The sequence below is a fragment of the Muntiacus reevesi genome, chromosome 3 (genome assembly GCF_963930625.1).
Source record: "Muntiacus reevesi chromosome 3, mMunRee1.1, whole genome shotgun sequence".
Classification (NCBI taxonomy): domain Eukaryota; kingdom Metazoa; phylum Chordata; class Mammalia; order Artiodactyla; family Cervidae; genus Muntiacus; species Muntiacus reevesi.
The window spans coordinates 50,042,718-50,066,341 of record NC_089251.1 but is presented as its reverse complement, the minus strand read 5'-3'; positions in this window follow the sequence as shown (position 1 = coordinate 50,066,341).

The window sequence follows — 23,624 nt, the reverse complement described above, 5'->3', positions numbered from 1 at the left end:
GAAGTAAAACCAAAATCTAAGGTGTCTCCAAGCACCCCCTTTAAAAATAAAGGCTCAGCTATATTAAAAATAAAATAATGATAAAAAAACTAATCATATTAAAATAGTAACCTAAGGACTATATTATCCTGAGTGACTATATTATCCTGAGACAAAGTAGACTTGACAATGAGGAATATTACCAGGATGAAAGAAGTACTTTTCAGTGATAAAGGAACAATTAATTAGATGATACAATGATCCTAAATGTTTATGGAATTATTAACAGAGCATAAAAATGCTGATGTAACAGGAGAAAATGAACAAGTCATACATATATTTTAAAATTTAAGTACTACTCTTTATTTAATGATAAAGAAGACAGGAAATCAATAAGCATCTAGAAGTCTTGAACAACAATAACACACAACTTTACTTATTTGATATTTCCAGATAATGATAGCACAGTGCAGATTATTTTTTAGGGCACATTGAAAGACATACTCTAGGTCATGTGATCATCTCAATAATTTTATTAAAGTATTTAACTAAGAAGAGAATATTCTTTTTACTGGAACCATACTAGAAATAGGGAGATACTTGTAAAGCCCACAGTATTTAAAAATAAACAACTAACTTCTACCTAATCTATGAGTCTACATGATATGAAAATTAATGAGGTTAGTGTACTTGCATGATTCAAGATCAAAACATAACAGTAGCTATATAATAACAAGGAAATTGCAAACTAAAATTTTAAAGTATTTTTGCATTTGCAGTCAACTCATAAAATACATGGAGATAAATTACAAAAGTACAATTTTTTTGCTGAGAATAATTAAAGGCCAACCTATATGTTAAAATAAAAAGTGTCCTCAAACTGATTATAAATTATGATGCAATCTTAAAACTCCAATAGCATTTTGAAGACATTGAGAATCTGAATATCAAATGTATATGAAAATGCAAATACCAAAAATAGCCACATCAATTTTGAAAAAGAATAAATTTTGTCTTCATGATTTCAAGATTTACTATAAAACCACAATAATTAATAGCAGGTTGCATTGACATAAGGATAAATCAATGAAACAGAAATACACCCACATTTGTGTGAACAATTGATTTTAACCAGAGTGTAAGGTAACTCAAAAAAGAAAATATATTCTTTCCAACAAATATTATTGAAGCAATTGAATACATAGGAGGTGAAAAAATGAACCTCAAGTGTTAGCCTCACTTATATATATACAAATGATCATAGTCCTAAATGTAAGAGGGATAACAATAAAATTTTAGAAGAAACTGTAGGAAAACATAGGAAAAAATCAGTGACATCAGATTTGTCAATGGTTTCTTAGAATGCACATGAAAAGTATTTCACTGTTTAAAAGTTATTGTTTCACAGTTACAAAAATGTAAAGTCAAGTCACATGACAAAATAGTTTCAAAATACACATTATACCAAGAATTAATGTTTGAAATGTAGTCTTGGAAAAAGTGTTTACAGCTATAATTATACCAAAAAAAAAAAAAATCTGTCTTTTAAAACAGGCAATTTGAAAAGATGTTTACCAAAGAATATGTATGATTTATAAAGGCACATATGAAAATAAGCTTTTCTGTGAACAACTTGAATCTCACTATACTTATCACACCATCTGTACTTAGTAAAGCAACAAACACCACTGTGGCCTAGAATAGATTAAAATTGACTGGTCTTTTTGAAGTTTTTAGGGTCAATACCTCAACTTCACCCCTCCTGACCATACCTTACTGTTGCACCTTGCCCCAAATTTCCACATAAGTTGTTGCTGGTTATCTTCTGTTGAATTTGCTTATATTTATTTCTTGATGTATTTATTTATTTTCCTGCTCATGTGTTTATTCATTAACAGGTCATCTTGGGCTTCTCTTGTGGCTCAGCTGGTAAATAATCTGCCTGTAATGCTGGAGACCTTGGTTCAATCCCTGGGTTGGGAAGATTCTTTGGAGAAGGGAAAGGCTTACCCACTCCAGTATTCTGCCTGGAGAATTCCATAGACTGTATGGTCCGTGGGGTCGCAAAGAATTGGACTTGACTGAGCAGGAGGAGAAGGGGACAACAGAGGATGAGATGGCTGGATGGCATCAGTGACTCGATGGGCATGGGTTTGAGTAAACACCGGGAGTTGGTGATGGACAGGGAGGCCTGGCGTGCTGCAATTCATGAGGTCGCAAAGAGTCGAACATGACTGAGCGACTGAACTGAAGCGAACTGAGCGATTTTCACTTTCTCTTCTCAAACTAGACTTGCCTGCAATACATCAGGTGCCCAAAATTCTAGTTGTGGAACCTACTTATCTTGTTTACAAAGTTCTTAAAGGACTTATCTATCTACCAATGAAATGTTAATTGCTCAATCGTGTCCAACTCTTTGAGACCCTATGAATGGCAGCCTGCCAGGTACATCTGTCCATGAGATTCTCCAGGTAAGAATACTGGAACGTGTTGCCATGCTCTCCTCCAAGGGATCAAACACATGACTTTTATGTCTTCTAAGTTGGTGGACAGATTCTTCACCTTTCAGTTCAGTTCAGTTCAGTCACTCAGTCGTGTCTGAATCTTTGCAACCCCATGAACCACAGCATGCAAGGCCTCCCTGTCCATCACCAACTCCTGGAGTCCACCCAAACCAATGTCCATCGAGTCAGTGATGCCATCCAACCATCTCATCCTCTGTCGTCTCCTTCTCATCCTCCCCTCAATCTTTCCCAGCATCAGGGTCTTTTCAAATGAGTCAGCTCTTCATATCAGGTGGCCAAAATAGTGGAGTTTCAGCTTCAGCATCAGTCCTTCCAATGAACACTCAGGACTGATTTCCTTTAGGATGGACTGGTTGAATCTCCTTGCAGTCCAAGGGACTCTCAAGACTCTTCTCCAACACCACAGTTCAAAAGCATCAATTCTTTGGTGCTCAGCTATCTTTATAGTCCAACTCTCACATCCATACATGACCACTGGAAAAAAACATAGCCTTGAATAGATGGACCTTTGCTGGCAAAGTAATGCCTCTTCTTTTTAATATGCTGTCTAGGCTGGTCATAACTTTCCTTCCAAGGAGTAAGCGTCTTTTAATTTCATGGCTGCAGTCACCATCTGCAGTGGTTTTGGAGCCCAGAAAAATGAAGTCAGCCACTGTTTCCACTGTTTCCCCATCTATTTGTCATGAAGTGATGGGACTGGATGTCATGGTCTTAGTTTTCTGAAAGTTGAGCTTTAAGCCAACTGTTTCACTCTCCTCTTTCACTTTCATCAAGAGGCTCTTTAGTTCTTCACTTTCTGCCATAAAAGTGGTGTCACCTTCATATCTGAGGTTATTGATATTTCTCCTGCCAATCTTGATTCCAGCTTGTACTTCCTCCAGCCCAGCATTTCTCATGATGTACTCTGCATATAAGTTAAATAAGCAGGGTGACAATATACAGCCTTGACGTGCTCTTTTTCCTATTTGGAACCAGTCTGTTGTTCCATGCCCAGTTCTAACTGTTGCTTCCTGACCTGCATACAGGTTTCTCAAGAGGCTGATCACATGGTTTGGTATTCCATCTCTTTCAGAATTTTCCACAGTTTATTGTGATCCACACTGTCAAAGGCATAGTCAATGAACGAGAAATAGATGTTTTTCTGGAACTCGCTTGCTTTTTCGATTATCCAGTAGATGTTGGCAATTTGATCTCTGGTTCCTCTGCCTTTTCTAAACCCAGCTTGAACATCTTGAAGTTCATGGTTCATCTATTGTTGAAGCCTTGCTTGAAGAACTTTGAGCATTACTTTACTCAAGTGTGAGATGAGTGCAATTGTACGGTAGTTTGAGCATTCTTTGGCATTGCTTTTCTTTGGGATTGGAATGAAAACCGACCTTTTCCAGTCCTGTGGCCACTGCTGACGTTCCAAATTTGCTAACATATTGAGTGCAGCACTTTCACAGCATCATCTTCCAAGATTTGAAATAGTTCAACTGGAATTCCATCACATTCACTAGCTTTGTTCATAGTGATGTTTCCTAAGGCTCACTTGACTTCACATCCTTCACAGGATGTCTGGCTCTAGGTGAGTGATCACACCATCATGACTATTTGGGTCATGAAGATTTTTTGTATAGTTTTTCTGTGCATTCTTGCCACCTCTTCTTCATATCTTCTGTTTCTGTTAGGTCCATACCATTTCTGTCCTTTATTGAGCCCATCTTTGCATCTCTAGCCTTTCCCATTCTATTGTTCTCCTCTGTTTCTTTGCATTGATTGCTGAGGAAGGCTTTCTTATCTCTCCTTGCTATTCTTTGAAACTCTGCATTTAGGTGCTTATATCTTTCCTTTTCTCCTTTGCTTTTTGCTTCTCTTCTTTTCGCAGCTATTTGTAATGCCTCCTCAGACAGCCATTTTGCCTTTTTGAATTTCTTTTTCTTGGGGATGGTCTTGATCCCTATCTCCTGTACAATGTCAGGAACCTCCTTTCATAGTTCATTAGGCACTCTGTCTATCAGATATAGTCCTTAAGTCTATTCCTCTTTTCCACTATATAATCATATGGGATTTGATTTAGGTCATACCTGAATGGTCTAGTGATTTTCCCCACTTTCTTAAATTTAAGCTTGAATTTGGCAATAAGGAGTTCACCATCTGAGCCACAGTAAGCTCGGGATCTTGTTTTTGCTGACTATATAGACTCTTTCCACCTTTGACTGCAAAGAATATAATCAGTCTGATTTCAGTGTTGGCCATCTGGTGATGTCCATGCATAGAGTCTTCTCTTGTGTTCAAGGTAAGAGAAACCCAACTAAGATGGTAGGCACTAAGAGAGGGCAGACAGACTGAAACCACAATCACAGACAACTAGCCAATCTGATCACATGGACCACAGCCTTGTCTAACTCAATGGAACTAAGCCATGCCGTGTGGGGCCACCCAAGATGGACGGATCATGGTGGAGAGATCTGACAGAATGTGGTCCACTGGAGAAGGGAATGCAAACCACTTCAGTATTTTTGTCTCAAGAACCCCATGAACAGTATGAAAAGGCAGAAAGATAGGACACTGAAAGATGAACTCTCCAGGTCAGTAGGTGCCCAATATACTACTGGAGATCAGTGGAGAAATAACTCCAGAAAGAATGAAAGGATGGAGCCAAAGCAAAACAACACCCAGTTGTGGATGGGACTGGTGATAGAAGCAAGGTCTGATGCTGCAAAGAGCAATGTTGCATAAGAACCTGGAATGTTAGGTCCTCCATAAATCAAGGCAAATTGGAAGTGGTCAAACAAGAGATGGCAAGATGGCCTAGATGTCGACATTCTAGGAATCAGCAAATTAAAATGGACTGGAATGGGTGAATTTAACTCAGATGACCATTATATCTACTACTTTGGGCAGGAATCCCTTAGAAGAAATGGAGTAGCCATCATAGTCAACAAAAGAGTCTGAAATGCAGTCCTTGGATGCAATCTCATAAATGACAAAATGATCTCTGTTCATTTCCAAGGCAAACCATTCAATGTCATGGTAATTCAAGTCTATGCTCCGACCAGTAATGCTGAAGTTGAACAGTTCTTGAAGACCTACAAGACCTTTTAGAACTGACACCCAAAAAGATGTCTTTTTCATTATAGGAGACTGGAATGCAAAAGTAGGAAGTCAAGAAATACCTAGTATAACAGGCAAATTTGGCCTTGGAGTATAGAATGAAGGAGGGCAGAGGCTCAAAAATTTTTGACAGGAGAATGCACTGGTCATAGCAAACACCTTCATGGTAAGGTTTATAGAAGTTGCCAAATATGAAGCATATTTGTCCAGTAACAAGCAGTATCTGACTCCTAGTTCTTCTTATATATTAGGCATATGACTAGAGTAGTACATGGGAGTCATATCAATGAATATTGTTATGCATATTAAAGACTTTGAATTTTATTTGCCACATAATGGTCTTTAGAGTTTATATTTTAAGTCTGGAGTTGTATAAGGGGTGGATTTTAGGAGGAAGTAGACAAGGAAGTGAATTGTAAGATTATTAAAATTGTCCAGATAAGAGGCAATTGAGGTTTAAATCATTGTTTCAAAAAGAGTTTGGTAAAAGTCTGTTCTGTACTTCTGTGTCTCTTTTTCTGTTTTGCATATAGGGTTATCATTACCATCTTTCTAAATTCCATATATATGTGTTAGTATACTGTAATGTTCTTTATCTTTCTGGCTTACTTCACTCTGTATAATGGGCTCCAGGTTCATCCATCTTATTAGAACTGATTCAAATGAATTCTTTTTAACGGCTGAGTAATATTCCATGGTGTATATGTACCACAGCTTCCTTATCCACTTGTCTGCTTTTGAACTCTGTGGGAGAAGGTGAGGGTGGGATGTTTTGAAAGAACAGCATGTATATTATCTATGATGAAACAGATCACCAGCCCAGGTGGGATGCATGAGTCAAGTGCTCGGGCCTGGTGCACTGGGAAGACCCCGAGGAATCGGGTGGAGAGGGAGGTGGGAGGGGGGATCTGGATGGGGAATACGTGTAACTCTATGGCTGATTCATATCAATGTATGACAAAACCCACTGAAATGTTGTGAAGTAATTAGCCTCCAACTAATAAAAATAAATAAATAAATAATAAATAAATAAATAAAAATAAAAAAGAGTTTGGTAGACAAGTTAGTAGCATTATTTACAACAGCCAGGACATAGACGTAACCTAAATGTTCATTGACAAGCGAATGTAAAAAGAACTCTGGTATATGTATAAGCCCCCCCCCCCCCCCACACACACACATGCACACTCTGGAATGTTACTCAGCCATAAAAAGAAATGATATTGAATTATTTATAGAGACATGGATGCACCCAGAGACTGTCAGATAGAATGAAGTCATAAAAAATTGCATATTAATGCATGTATGTGGAATCTAAAATAATGGTATAGCTATTCTTAATTACAAGGTAGAAATAGAGACACAGATATAGAGAACAAATGTATGGATACCAAGGGTGATGTTGATTGGGATAAATTGTAAGATGGGGACTGACATATATATGGTATAAAAACTATATATAAAAGAGGTATCTAGTGAAAATCTACTATAGAGCACAGAGAACTCTGCTCAGTGCTCTGCAGTGACCTAAACGAGAAATTGTTGTTGTTTAGTCACTAAGTCATGTCCAACTCTGTGACCCCATAGACTATAGCCTGCCAGGCTCTGCTGACCCTGGGATTTCCCAGGCAAAAATACTGGAGTGGGTTGCCATTTCTTTCTCCAGTGAATTTTCCCAACCCAGAGACTAAAACCATATCTCATGTATTGCAGGTGGATTCTTTACCACTGAACCACCTGGGAAGCCCTATCCTAAATGAGAAGGAAATTTTTTAAAAAAAGATACATATGTATACATATAGCATATATAATTATATAATTTCTTTTTTAAAAAGGACTAGTCAGAAACAAGGGACATTTCAGTTTCAGAATCAGTAACAAGTGAGAACGAAGGAGAGGGAGAAGCCAGGGGTGACAGTGAGCTTTCAACCTTCAAGTGGTAACTGAACAGTGGCACTGTAAATAAAACCACTGAACTAAGTTTTCCAGCTCACCTTCAGCATGATAGCCATTACTGATACAATTTCTACTTCTGAAAATGATATGATGAGGTTCCTCTGAGGCCCCCTCCAATTGTAAAATTCATAAAAATACTTTTAAATTAAAAGAAACTGAGGCAACTTACCAGAATATGTAAGCAAAGATATTGGTAATAGGTTGGAAAATATCCCTCTGACAAACTCTAACATTTTAACATAGCATTTATAAGCATGCACAAACGGAAAATAATACTAAATATGGGATAGCCTTTTCTTCTAGTTTCCTTGAAGCATAGCGTAAATGAACTCGTACCTTTGCACATCATTTGAGCAATGTGGTCTTTAAAATCAGTGATTAAAATATTGAATATAATTCTGAGAAAAGAGTCTGGCTGAAAGTCAAAATATGCCAAAGTACTGTTCTTTCCTAATAATTTAACATAGTCCTGTTTGACTTTCTAAACTCACTTCAAAATTTGCATAATAGAGAAATTGATCACTTTGGAGAACATGCACAATATCTTCAGTGGTACAAAATGAAAGCCCAGGTTTTGAGACCAAGCTTTACAGAGGGCCACCACCTGTCACCCTGAATCTGTGACTGTTATTTTCTCTCTCTCCAAACAACTCTAAATACTCCTGCCAAAGTAACTTTTCTTTCACCATGCTCCTCTGTTTGCCCAAGATATATCTACATTATCCTGTTTACATACAATTAAATACAGAGCATTTTCATACTCTTAGTTTGTCTTCAATGCTCCCCTACTCAGAGAATGCACATTGGTCTTATTTTGAATTTTGATCCACTTTCCAATATAACTCCTCTTCCACCAACATAGGTGATTCTCTACTGCCTGCACCCATTTTGGTGTATTCCTCCCTCTGTCTAGAATGACTCCTCCCACCTCCTACCTAAATCCCGCAAGCTTTTAGAAGTGCAGCTTGAGATCTCCACCTTCTGTGATTCCTTTTCTGGTCTACATTGATCACCACCTTCTCTGGAATTTCACTGAATATCTGACAAACCTACTAATGCTTAACTCTTTCACCTGTTCCGACATTTCAGTTTATCGTTCATTCCAATTGGATTTCTTTTTCCCACAAAAATAAGAAATATATCATCTTCTTTAACAATTTTAATCTGAACTTGGCCAAGAGATGGGGACACATTATGATGATCTTCTTAGAAGCTCCCGCCTTTGGTCATGATAATTGAGTGCTGTAGAATCTACCCAAAATATGTGTGTGTGTGTGTGTGTGTGTGTGTGTGTGTGTATTTGTCTATTTGTTTAAAGGGTTGATTTAAATAAACTGTTGTGTTCCTGTTCCAAAAACACTTAAGTACCTATGATGTTTGCTTTTTTTGTTGTTTTAAGTCACCAAAAGAAGTGGCATTGTATGGTCTCATTTTTTCTGTGATATTTTGTGCTATGTTAAACTTTATCCACTGCAATTGAGTTTTTAAATCCACACTTAAAGGCAGAAGGCCAAGGAGGTGACTATCATTATACTGTACATTAAGAGCAATATTGGGAGCAATGATTGTATTCAGCAATGAAACTAGGATTCTGCTTCCATGTTAACATGCGGCAATTAACTGGGAGAAAGCTTCTCTCTTTTGGCCCAGGTAAAACTGAGTAGAGATGCTGGGCTTAAGAGAAGATACAATAAACGTGCCTCCAGCTCCCTTACCTGTCACACTAGCAAGTCACATCTGTGGAAAAACCAGAGTTCATTCTTAGAAGAACTGGTAGAGGAAGGTAATTCCTTGCTGATTCATTCAATCATTTTATCTACATATAGATGAACACCACAAATTAAATCCATTTCCTACCACTAACCAATTCTCGAAAACTTTCTCATAAGTTCTCTGGAATGCAGTGAATAAACCCAGCAAATGCCATGACCTTTTCCTTTATGCTTTTATTGAAGACTTTTAGATCACTTTTCAGGGTTCCACTTCTCCTGTAGTTTTGATCTTGCAAGAGGGTCATGAGGTTTATCCCATACTATTACCAATTCCAGAACATTCCCTCTCCCCTCCAAAAGACTCTGAAGCTACAAATCATTTCATTCACTACCTGCCTGTGCCCCAGCCCTTTAGGCATGCATTGCAAATATTACAGCCAAGTCAATATCTGAGGCACATTTTCAATTCCTTGGACATTTAGCACCTGTTGTAATGTCCCTCCTCCAAGTCTGCTCTTGTTAATAATTTGCAGTGAGCTTGGTATCCTCACTGCAATTATTTTTATACCTTGCCTGCCAAGTGTATTATCTTGTTCTGCACCTTGCTCTAACTACCTACACCCATGGTCATTTCAAACTTTATGAGTATCAATATCATTTGTATCATACCAATTAAGGTTCCAACTGCCCTTGCTCTCCCACTGTTCTAGGTTGGTTGAAACAATAGTTTAACCTTGAAGAAACCTTTGTTTCCAGTGATGCCTCTGCATTTATACAATTGATGTAAAAAACTCAACTTATCTATACACCAATGCCAAACTGAATCTCAAAGACTAAGTTTTAGATGAAGTAGAAAAAATAGCTTTATTTTTTTGCCAGGCAAAGGGGGACATAATGGGCTCTTCCTTGAATCACTATGTGTCAGAACATGGAGGATTTGATAAGTTTTAAAACAATGTTTCAGTGGTGGAGTTGCAGACAAGAGTAGGATGTGTGCAAGGTCTCAGATGGCTAAGTTTCCTAATCTTGATAAACTCCTTGGTCTCTTTAATCTTTCTTCAGGTGGTTTCTTGGCTGTTCCTCCCTTGATTAGCAACTGTTCAAATACACCATTTGGAGCTCAAGAAAGGTCATGAAAGCTGAAGCTCTGCCTACAAGAAACAGGGAACAGATAGACCTCCATGCTCAGGAGCTCTACCGGGACTTGCTCAGTTTCCTCTTCTCTTTTCTTGATACTCCTCTGTCCTGAAGAGAATGGATGCTGGATAAGAAATGGGAGCAATAGTTTTGGATAGAGATGTTAACCATAAACTCAGCAGATGCATTGATTCTTATAGTGCTGTAAACTAGAATTTTCTGAGTTATGTCAGACTCTAGACGGCACGAGGATTTAAAAATTCCCCCACCCTCTACAATGAGATTTTGGCTAAAGATGTGAGATGATTGCACATGGATCAGGGTGAAATAGATGACTTTCCAGCCAGAATGGAAAAAACACTGGAAGTGGCCAAAACGCTTCTGAAGGACATATTAAGAAGACTCACCAAACTATGCTATAAAACTCACCTAAAAAAAAAAAAACTCACCTAAAATGGGACAAGATCTTGACAATTGCCCTCCTCTGTGTACTGGTGGCCCCTAGAAGTGGGCTGGGATTGAGCCCTTATGAAATTATATACAGGAGATCACTCCTAGCTCCTAAGAGTAAGAAAGATAAACAATTCTACCACAAGAGGTAAAAATTAAACAGAATGTACAAAAGATTGGTCAGTTGCTAACCATTATTCATGCGATTGTTCTCCACAGCTCTCCACCTCACCTGGAAGCTCCCTTTCATCCCTCCAAAGCAGAAGAGTGGGTACTTTTGAAAGTGTGATAAAAAGCAATGACCTGAGCAGCAACTTGAAGAAAAGTGGAAAGGATCCTATGATGCTCTTCTTATTGCTCATGTCTCTCTAAAATTGGATGGTATAAAATTGGGGTACACCACAGCAAAGCAAGAAAATTAGCAAAGACTGACCAGCCAAGCCTGCCTACAGCTAGTGATCAAACTCCCGAAAAACAGACCTCTCACCCTTTGGGAAACTTTAAGTATTTGTTTTGACCAGCAGAATGAAAGTTCTGTTGTCTTATCCTTTCTCATTCCTTCTGCCTATAGATTCATATACTGATTCTTCTGATAATTCTAACTGCTGGCTATGTGGTCAGCTTCTTATTTCCAGGTCTTCAGGAGTGTCTCAGTGGGTTTTCCATAAAGGTATTAGTTTGAAGACAAATGGTTTCAGACTTAATCTCCTGAATTCTTAAGGGAATGAGACCTATTCAATCTCCTAAAGTTCTAGGTGTCATTTCTCTTACCTCGGACTGGGTCTATTGCACCAAAATGGCAGAATAAGGCACTGAGATCTTAATCATATAAGACTCATATCCAGGACTGAGTCAAATATTTCTAATTAAAGCTCAAATATCTCTAATTCAGTATCTATTCTCCCAAATTTAGACAGGATTATGCCCCACCTTAGCATTAAATAGTCAGAGCACTTATCAGCCAGTTTCCTGAACAATTTGGGGAGAGAGAAAACTGAGTCTCTCTACTATGTTTAAAACATTGTAATAAATATTCAGTTCTATAGCATATGTTATTGTTATTGTTGTTTTTCAGTCACCCAGTCACGGCTAACTGCAACCCCACAGATGACAGCATACCAGGCCTCCCTGTCCCTCACCCTTTCCCAGAGTTTGTCCAAGTTCCTTGCATTGGTGATGGCATCCAGCCGTCTCACCCTCTGGTATCTTCTTCTCCTGCTCTCAATCTTTCCCAGCATTAGAGACTTTGACAATAAGTCATATGTTCAGGTCAAATGACCGAAATACTGGGGCTTCAGCTTCAGCATGGGTCCTTACAGTGAATATCTATCATGCGTGTATAACATCTAATAGATCACATTATAGAACATAATGCTATAAAATAAGCCTCCAGAAAAATCTCAGTGATACACAGTAATAAGCATTTAGTTTTATCATATATCTGCAGCTGATCTAGCTGGGCTTAACGAGGTTTGACTCCAAGCTCTGATTCTACTGTAGGCCTGTTCCAAGTATCACTCATCATCCTTGGATTACGGGCAAAATGAGTTTTGATGTCAAAAGACAAGAGAAGAGCGTGAAGTCAACCGTGCAAGTGCATTTCAAGAGTCTAGTCATGTCTTGTCCATTAACATTATGTTGGTTAAAGCAAATGATATAGCTTAGCACCGAGTTAGAGACACACGATGGCAAAGTATGAGGGTGAGCCTAGAGTGAGTTGGTAAATTGAAAACAATAAATCACAAGCGAGCAGATATACAAAGCCAGAGCTGCTATCTTGCAGTTTATAGTAAATTTAGGCTGACCAATAGTTTAAAAGTGATTAAAATAAGGTAATAAAAGTGGAATTTAAGAACATTTTCACACTGGTCTTGGTATATGAAAACCCACTCTTTGACAGGAAGGCATAGAATGCAAGTGTGTGTGCTCAGTCATGTTTGGCTCTGCAATCCTGTGGACTGTAGCCCAATAGGCTCCTCTGTCCATTGGATTTTCTCAGCAAGAATACTGGAGTGGATTGCCATGCCCTCCTCCAGGGGATCCTCCCAACTTAGGGTCAAACCCACATCTCCTGCATTCCTGGCAGATTCTTTACCTCTGAGCTACCAGGGAAGCCCAGGGCATAGAATAAGTACTAGCTAATCTCAAGATTTATTGGTAATTAGTTTCAGGCTAGGCATTCATGGGAAGTAAGGAGGTGATAAGCTTTCATATTAAGAAGAAGGGGATTGAAAGAGTCAAAAGAAGTATTTCAGACAATAATGTTTTCTTTTATCAATTTTCTAGGCATCACTGAAATAGGCAAATAAAAAGGTGCCTAAATTTCAGTTGGACAAGCATCAGAACCCTTTAGTAAAATCAGTCCACTAGATACCTAAGTAAAGTATATCCCTTGAAATAAATTATTTGATGTCAAAAATTATTTAATTTGAATTTTCTCCTCCCAGAACTCTGTGCATAGTCATCACATGATATTAAGCTGCTACCTGGTAATTACACAAGCATACACAAAGATAGGAGGCGTTCTGATATGGTCAATGCAGAATCAAGTCATCAGGACTATAAAAAAACAACACTGTACTGAGTAAAAGTTTATAATTGAAAAAAAATATTTATAGGTGGAAAATAATTGTTTATCCTTAAATAATTCTTGCCATTGCTTTTTCATTCTTTGACACTCAGTTGTTAGTTCTGAATCATATTCACAGCAATAGACCATGGATCAATACAGTCAAGTATTGAAGTAGAGAAAAGTTATAATTCTTGCACCTAGAGTTAGAAAAGAGTAGTCCTACTTTGGGAAACTCCATAAGCCAAGATATGATATAATTTCTTCTTCCTTAGTCCATCTCAAATCTAACATGATTTTCCCTACCCCATTGCAGCTACAGATTCCTGTTCATAATAAATTCAGCAGAAATATATATGAAACACTGTATATTTCAGAGGAGTGAGTAGTGAAATCCTAAAAATGGCACAAGAAAGAAGGCATTGTCTCTTCCATGAAGCACTTGAAGTTCTGTCGTACTTTCCTCTTGCCAGGCATTTGTCCCTAATTCCAAGGAGGGACACCTAGACATAATCCCAGAGGAACAGTATGACTTGAATATATATATTAAATAGCTTCCTTGTCAGGAGTCAGCTAGGAGATGCATGATATGTTTCCCCATAATTGTGTGTGTGTGTGTATGTATGTGGAGGCCACAAAGACATGAGCTGCTAGTATCAATGAAGATTTAGAAAACAACTTGCAGTTTGAGATGGTAATAGACACTCACAATCAGAAAACAGATTTCAGATATATCACACACAGCTTGCCTTTAAATTAGCCATCATAACAGGGAAAAAAAAAAAAACCTCCAGTAGCTTTTTAAATAAATCAATCACTTGTAAGCATCTGAGAAAAAATGCATAAACTCTATAGCTTCTAATTATTACTTTGATGCCCACTTTGAATCCTGCAAATGGATAAATCAAGTTATTCTGACATTCTGCATCATGCAAGAGATTGTTCATTTCCATTGCCATTTCAAAGAGTAGCAACAGGGTTTCAGACTGATAGATCGATCCATTTGAAGTGAGTGGTAGCCTCACTAAACACACATCTTTTTTTATTTAGTTCAGGATTACTATAGACTGGTCTGTGTACCTTCCTCCACTCACCACCACCAATTTAAAAGTTGAGGCAATAACGACAATGAGAGGGTATTAAAAATGGAGAATTTAGGAGATAATTAGGTTTAGATTTAAATTATCTTGCATAAATTTCCAAAATTAGAAATTCTGAATCATAGGACAGTTCTACTTTTTTGAGGAAGCTCCATACTGTTTTCCATAGTGGATGCACCAATTTATGTTCTCACCAGCAGTGTAAAAATGATCAATCGTCCCACATCCTTGCTAACCCTTGCATTTCTCATTTTAATAACAGCCATCTTGACTTGTATCTCCCTGATGATTAGTGTCATTTAGCTTCTTAATTTTTGTGTACTATGATTTTAGAATTCTAAAAGTATAGTGGAAATATAGACAGTACAGAGAATTGTGGGAAGGTTTTTTGAAGAAGGTAGACTTTGTCATGAATCTTAAAGATGGACAAAACTCTAGAGCAAGAGAACAAATTGAACAAAAGAATACTTTGGAGGTATATCTTATGTTTTATGTACCACATTCCAAATGTACCTTGTGATTCTCTAAGAAATATCTTTACTTCAGTAAATTAAATTACTATGACTTGTATTATAACTGTGCTATCTATACCCATAAAATTATCTTCAAAGTATTATTACAAGAGTATTTTCAGAAATATAACAACTCTGTAAAAAATATATCGTAAACTTCATTTACAGATAAGTGACTGGATATCCAGGCATGTTCATGGTAGAAGAAAATGACATTCTTTGAAACTAAAACCAACTTTTAAAATTAATAATAGTGCATCTCTAACTTGACAGATTACTTTTTCACTTAGAAAATAACTTGCTTTGTTTTGAATTTGAGATATAAGACAATACAAATTATTTTATGTTCCCTTTTGATCAGCATGAAATAAAAGGATTACTCATCTTTAATGTTAATAAAAAGCATGGATGTTTGTGCACATTTCCAAAAATAACATTTACATGTACATAGTACAAAGAAAGACATAATAAAACAAAGTTCAGTTCAGTTCAGTTCAATAGCTCAGTCATGTCTGACTCTTTACGACCTCATGGACCGCAATACACCAGGCCTCCCTGTCCATCACCAACTCCCGAGTCCACCCAAACCCATGTGCATTGTGTCCATGATGCCATCTAACCATCTCATCCTCTTTTGTCCCCTTCTCCATCTGCCCTCAATCTTTTCCAGCATCAGGGTCTTTTCAAATGAGTCAGTTCTCCGCATCAGGTGGCCAAAGTATTGGAGTTTCAGCTTCACATCAGTCCCTCCAATGAATACCCAGGACTGATCTGCTTTAGGATGGACTGGTTGGATCTCCTTGCAGTTCAAGGGACTCTCAAGCATCTTCTCCAACACCACAGTTCAAAAGCATCAATTCCACAAACAGATGGAGAAACATACCGTGTTCATGGATTGGAAGAATCAATATTGCCAAAATGGCTATTCTACCCAAAGCAATCTATAGATTCAATGCAATCCCTATCAAGCTACCAACGGTATTTTTCACAGAACTAGAACAAATAATTTCACAATTTGTATGGAAATACAGAAAACCATGAATAGCCAAAGTAATCTTGAGAAAGAAGAATGGAACTGGAGGAATCAACCTGCCTGACTTCAAACTCTACTACAAAGCCACAGTCATCAAGACAGTATGGTACTGGCACAAAGACAGAAATATAGATCAATGGAACATAATAGAAAGCCCAGAGATAAAACCACGAACCTATGGACACCTTATCTTTGACAAAGGAGGCAAGGATATACAATGGAAAAAAGACAACCTCTTTAACAAGTGGTGCTGGGAAAACTGGTCAACCACTTGTAAAAGAATGAAACTAGAACACTTTCTAACACCATACACAAAAATAAACTCAAAATGGATTAAAGATCTAAATGTAAGACCAGAAACTATAAAACTCCTAGAGGAGAACATAGGCAAAACACTCTCCGACATAAATCTCAGTGGGGTCCTCTATGACCCACCTCCCAGAATATTGGAAATAAAAGCAAAACTAAACAAATGGGACCTAATGAAACTTAAAAGCTTCTGCACTACAATGGAAACTATAAGTAAGGTGAAAAGACAGCTCTCAGATTGGGAGAAAATAATAGCAAATGAAGAAACAGACAAAGGATTAATCTCAAAAATATACAAGCAACTCCTCAAGCTCAATTCCAGAAAAATAAATGACTCAATCAAAAAATGGGCCAAAGAACTAAACAGACATTTCTCCAAAGAAGACATACAGATGGCTAACAAACACATGAAAAGATGCTCCACATCACTCATTATTAGAGAAATGCAAATCAAAACCACAATGAGGTACCATTACACGCCAGTCAGGATGGCTGCTATCCAAAAGTCTACAAGCAATAAATGCTGGAGAGGGTGTGGAGAAAAGGGAACCCTCTTACACTGTTGGTGGGAATGCAAACTAGTACAACCACTATGGAAAACAGTGTGGAGATTTCTTAAAAAACTGGAAATAGAACTGCCATATGACCCAACAATACCACTTCTGGGCATACACACCGAAGAAACCAGATCTGAAAGAGACACGTGTACCCCAATGTTCATCGCAGCACTGTTTATAATAGCCAGGACATGGAAGCAACCTAGATGCCCATCAACAGATGAATGGATAAGGAAGCTGTGGTACATATACACCATGGAATATTACTCAGCCATTAAAAAGAATTCATTTGAATCAGTTCTAATGAGATGGATGAAACTGGAGCCCATTATACAGAGTGAAGTAAGCCAGAAAGATAAAGAACATTACAGCATACTAACACATATGTATGGGATTTAGAAAGATGGTAATGATAACCCAATATGCAAAACAGAAAAAGAGACACAGAAGTATAGAACAGACTTTTGAACTCTGTGGGAGAAGGTGAGGGTGGGATGTTTCAAAAGAACAGCATGTATATTATCTATGGTGAAACAGATCACTAGCCCGGGTGAGATGCATGAGACGAGTGCTCGGGCCTGGTGCACTGGGAGGACCCAGAGGAGTCGGGTGGAGGGGGGGGTGGGAGGGGTGATCAGGATGGGGAATACGTATACCTCTATGGCTGATTCGTGTTACTATATGACAAAACCCACTGAAATGTTGTGAAGTAATTGGCCTCCAACTAATAAAATAAAATTAAAAAAAAAAAAAAAAAAAGCATCAATTCTTTGGTGCTCAGCTTTCTTTATAGTCCAACTCTCACATCCATACACGACTACTGGAAAAATCATAGCCTTGACTAGACGGACCTTTGTTGGCAAAGTAATGTCTCTGCTTTTTAATATGCTGTCTAGGTTGGCCACAACTTTCCTTCCAAGGAGCAAGGGTCTTTTAATTTCATGGCTACAGTTACCATCTGCAGTGATTTTGGAGCCCAGAGAAAAAGTCAGCCACTATTTCCACTGTTTCCCCATCTATTTGTCATGAAGTGATGGGACTGGATGCCATGATCTTAGTTTTCTGAAAGTTGAGCTTTAAACCAACTTTTTCATTCTCCTCTTTCACTTTCATCAAGAGGTTCTTTAGTTCTTCTTCAGTTTCTGCCATAAGGGTGGTGTCACCTGAATATCTGAGATTATTGATATTTCTTCCAGCAATCTTGATTCCAGCTTGTGCTTCTTCCAGCCCAGGTTTCTCTTGATGTACTCTGCATAAAAGTTATATAAGCAGGGCGGCAATAGAGAGACTTGACGTACTCCTTTTCCTTTTTGGAACCAATCTGTTGTTCCATGTCCAGTTCTAACTGTTGCTTCCTGACCTGCATACAGATTTCTCAAGAAGGAGGTCAGGTCGTCTGGTATTCCCATCTCTTTTAGAATTTTCTATAGTTTATTGTGTTCCACATAGTCAAAGTCTTTGGCATAGCCAATAAAACAGGAATAGACGTTTTTCTGGAAATCTCTTGCTTTTTCAATGATCCAGTGGATGTTGGCAATTTGATCTCTGGTTCCTCTGCCTTTTCTCAAGCCAGCTTGAACATCTGGTTGTTCATGGTTCACATATTGCTGAAACCTGGCTTGGAGAATTTTGAACATTACTAGCATGTGAGATGAGTGCAATTGAGCGGTAGTTTGAGCGTTCTTCGGCACTACCTTTCTTTGGGATTGGAATGAAAACTGACTTTTCCAGTCCTGTGGGCACTGCTGAGTATTCCAAATCTGCTGACATATTGAGTGCAGCGCTTTAACAACATCATCTTTTAGGATCTGAAATAGCTCAACTGGAATTCCATCACCTCCACTAGCTTTGATCATAATGATGCTTCCTAAGGACCACCTGACTTCACATTCCAGAATGTCTGGCTAATGAGTGTGTCTGGTGAGTGTGACTGATCTGGGTTATGAAAATTTTTTTTGTACAGTTCATCTGTGTATTCTTGCCACCTCTTCTTATTATCTTCTGCTTCTGTTAGATCCATACCATTTCTGCCCTTTTTTGAGCCCATCTGCATGAAATATTCCCTTGGTATCTCTAATTTTCTTGAAGAGATCTCTAGTCTTTTCCATTCCCAAAACAAACAAGAGATCTATTGTTTTCCTCTGTTTCTTTGCACTGATCACTGAAGAAGGCTTTCTTATCTCTCCTGGCTATTCTTTAGAACTCTGCATTCAAAGGGGTATATCTTTTGTTTTCTCCTTTGCTTTTCACTTCTCTTCTTTTTACAGTTATTTGTAAGGTCTCCTCAGACAGCCATTTTGCTTTTTTGCATTTTTTTTTTTTGGGGGGGGAATGGTCTGACAGAATGTGGTCCACTGGTAAGGGAATGGCAAACCACTTCAGTATTATTGCCTCGAGAACCCCATGAACAGTATGAGAAGGCAAAATGATAGGACACTGAAAGATGAACTCTTCAGGTCAGTAGGTATGCAATATACTACTGGAGATCAGTGGAGAAATTACTCCAGAAAGAATGAAGGGATGAAGCCAAGTCAAAACAACACCCAGTTGTGGATGGGACTGGTGATAGAAGCAAGGTCCGATGCTGTAAAGAGCAATACTGCATAGGAACCTGGAATGTTAGGTCCATGAATTACGGCAAATTGGAAGTGGTCAAACAAGAGATGGCAAGAGTGAACGTCGACATTCTAGGAATCAGCAAACTAAAATGGACTGCAATGGGTGAATTTAACTCAGATGATCATTATATATACTACTGTGAGCAGGAATTCCTTAGAAGAGATGGAGTAACCATCATGGTCAACAAAAGAGTCCAAAATAAGTACTTGGATGCAATCTCAAAAACGACAGAATGATCTTTGTTCATTTCCAAGGCAACCCATTCAATATCACAGTAATCCAAGCCTATGCCCCTACCAGTAATGCTGAAGTAAAGCTGAAATTGAACCGTTCTATGAAGACCTATAAGACCTTTTAGAACTAACACCCAAAAAAGATGTCTTTCCGTTAAAGGGAACTAGAATGCAAAAGCAGGAAGTCAAGAAATACCTGAAGTAACAGGCAAATTTGGCCTTGAAATACAGAATGAAGCAGGGCAAAGGCTAACAGAGTTCTGCCAAGAGAACGCACTGGTCATAGCAAACACCCTCTTCCAACAACACAAGAGAAGCCTCTACACATTGACATCACCAAGATGGTCAACACCAGAATCTAATTGATTATATCCTTTGCAGCCAAAGATGGAGAAACTCTATACAGTCAGCAAAAACAAGACCAGGAGCAGACTGTGGCTCAGATCATGAACTCCTTATTGCCAAATTCAGACTTAAACTGAAGAAAGTAGGGAAAACCACTAGACCATTCAGATATGACCTACATCAAATCCCTTATGACAATACGGTGGAAGTGAGAAATAGATTTAAAAGACTAGATCTGATAGACAGAGTGCCTGATGACTATGGATGGAGGTTCCTGGCATTGTGCAGGAGACAGGGATCAAGACCATTCTCAAAAAAAAGAAATGCAATAAGCAAAATGACTGTCTCAGGAGGCCTTACTAATAGTAAAACCAAAGATAGTTCTTATTTAGTGATGAATTTATCACACATATAAAAGGTGATTGATTGCCTGAATGCATCTGGAAAAACAGAGACTAACTCTTTAAACAGCTGTGGTTGCAATATTTTTCATTAATAGAATGTGATTATTATTTAAAATTCTCATTGGGTAAAATTATTTCCTATTTTTAAATAGATGCTTAGAACTTGGGCAAACTTAGAGAGATAGAGGGACAGGGAGGCCTAGTGTGCTTCAGTCCATAGAGTTGCAAGGAGTCAGACATGACTTAGCAGCTGAATAACTTAGAACTTCATATATTTACAATATTTAAGAGAGATTCTAAAATATACTTCATTCTTTCACTCCCTTATCTTAATTTTAATCTTCTTCCATGTGAAGCTTTCCATGAAGGAATAGTTTATTCTCCTCTCTGATGCTTTTTAAGCAATTGAATGCATATACTTTCATTTTAAAACTTTCGAAGCTGAAAACATGAGGAATGTTGTAGTGAATGATGGGCGACATAAAATTTGAGAGTTTTTATTATTATTATTATTTTAAACAGAAACATATTTGATTTACAATGCTGTGCCAATCTTTGGTGCGCAACAGTGATGCATTCAATCAAATATATACAGAGTTTTTTAAAAAATTATTTTTCTTTAATGTTCCCAATAAAAGGCTTCATCTTCAGTGACATTGACAATGTATTTCCACCACTAAAGAAAAAAATTCTAATACACTTAGTGGCTCCTGACACAGGAAAAGCATCATTTAAAGCTCACTGGTATTTACTTTTTATAGATCTACCCAAAAGAGCATTAATATACAGAAATATGGCAAAAGACATAAATTTTCCCATCCAAAACATTGTTCAGCCTCAGAATAGTTTTGAAAAATTATTTGACTCCAAAAACACAGTTGGCCCCGGATTTTCCATCAGACCACTTATCTTTATCAATGTCTACCCTTTCTTTTAAAGCTTAGAGATCTATGCTAAGGCAATACATTAGCTCACAGTATTTATAAAATGTCCATTAATTTCTAAAGGTGAAGATTCAGACACTAAAAGGGACAAGATGTCTAATCACTTTCTTTTCTCACACAATTTTTGTCCTTATAATTTAAAATATTATTTTCTGTGAGAAAAACATCAGAAATAATCTATACTAGTATATGTTCTCATTATTTATATAATGAATTAAAAAGCTCAATACATTTAAAGGTACATAACAAAGTATCAGATTATATAACTTTGTAAATTGTTGCATAGTCTAATACTAAGTAGCTAGTATTAAATATAATATTAAATTGAGAATGTACAGAATATCACTAGGCCATTCTGGTGTGACCTAAATCAAATCTTTTATAATTATACAGTGGAAATGACAAATAGATTCAAGGAATTAGATTTGATAAACAGAGTGTCTGAAAAACTATGGGCTGAGGTTCATAAGGTTATACACAAGGCAATGATCAAAACCATCCCTAAGAAAAAAGAAATGCAAAAAGGCAAAATAGTTGTCTGAGGAGGCCTTACAAATAGCTAATAAAGAGGAGAAACAAAAGGCAAAGGAGAAAAGGAAAAATATACTCATTTGAATGCAGAGTTCCAAAGAATAGCAAGGAGAGATTAGCAAGCCTTCCTAACCAAACAATGCAAAGAAATAGAGGGGAGAAAAAAAAAAAGAATGGGAGAGACAAGAGATGTCTTCAAGAAAATTAGACATACCCAGGGAATATTTCATGCCAAGAGAGGCACAATAGAGGACAGAAACAGTATAGAACTAACAGAAGCAGAAAATATTAAGAAGAGGTGGCAACAATAGAAGAACTATTGAAAAAAGATCTTAATGACCCAGATAATAATGACGGTGTGATCACTTACCCAGAACCAGATATTTGGAGTGCAAAGTCAAGTGGGCCATAGAAAGTATCACTATGAGCAAAGTTAGCGAAGGTGATGGAATTTCAGTTGAGCTATTTCAAATACTAAAAGATGATTCTGTTAAAGTACTGCACTTGATAGGCCACAAAATTTGGAAAACTCAGCAGTTGGCCACAGAACCAGAAAAGGTCAGTTTTCATTCCAATCCCAAAGAAAGGCAGCTAAAGAATGCTCAAACTACCACACAATTGCACTAATTTCACATGCTAGCAAGGTAATGCTCAGAATCCTCCAAGACAGGCTTCAATAGGACATGAACCGTGAACTTCCAGATGTTCAAGCTGGATTTAGAGACGGCAGAGGAACCAGAGATCAAATTGCCAACATCTGTTGGATCATAGAGAAAGCAAGAGAATTCCAAGAAAAAAATATCTTCTGCTTCACTGACTACACCAAAGCCTTTGACTGTGTGGATCACAAAATGGGGGGGGGGGGGGGAGGGAGTGGGGAAATTGGAAGATGGGAGTACCAGACCACCTTATCTGCCTCTTGAGAAACCTATGTGTAGGTCAAGAACAACAGTTAGAACCGGACATGAAATAATGGACTGGTTCCAAATTGGGAAAGGAGTATCTCAAGGCTGTATATTGTCATCCTGCTTATTTAATTTATATGCATAGTACATTATGCAAAAAGCCAGGCTGGATGAAGAACAAGCTGGAATCAAAACTGCTTGGAGAAATATCAATAACCTCAGATACGTAGATGATACTATCTTTATGGCAGAAAGTGAAGAGGAACTAAAGAGCCTGTTGATAAAAATGAAAGAGGAGAGGTAAAAGCCTGTCTTAAAACTCAGCATTCATAAAATTAAGATCATGGCATTCAGTCCCGTCACTTCATGGCAAATAGATGAGGAAACATTGGAAACAGTGACAAACTTTATTTTCTTGGGCTCCAAATCACTACAGATGGTGACTCTAGCCTTCAAATTAAAAGATGCTTGCTCTTTGGAAGAAAAGCTATGGCAAACCTAGAAAATACATTAGACAGCAGAGACATTACTTCGTCAAAAAAGCTCCACATAGTCAAAGATATGGTTTTTTCAGTAGTCATGTATGGATGTGAGCATTGAAACATAAAGCTGACCATCAAGTAAAAGAATTGAAGCTTTTGAACTGTGGTTTTGCAAAAGACACTTGAGAATCTCTTGGACTGCAAGGAGATCAAAGCAGTCAGTCCT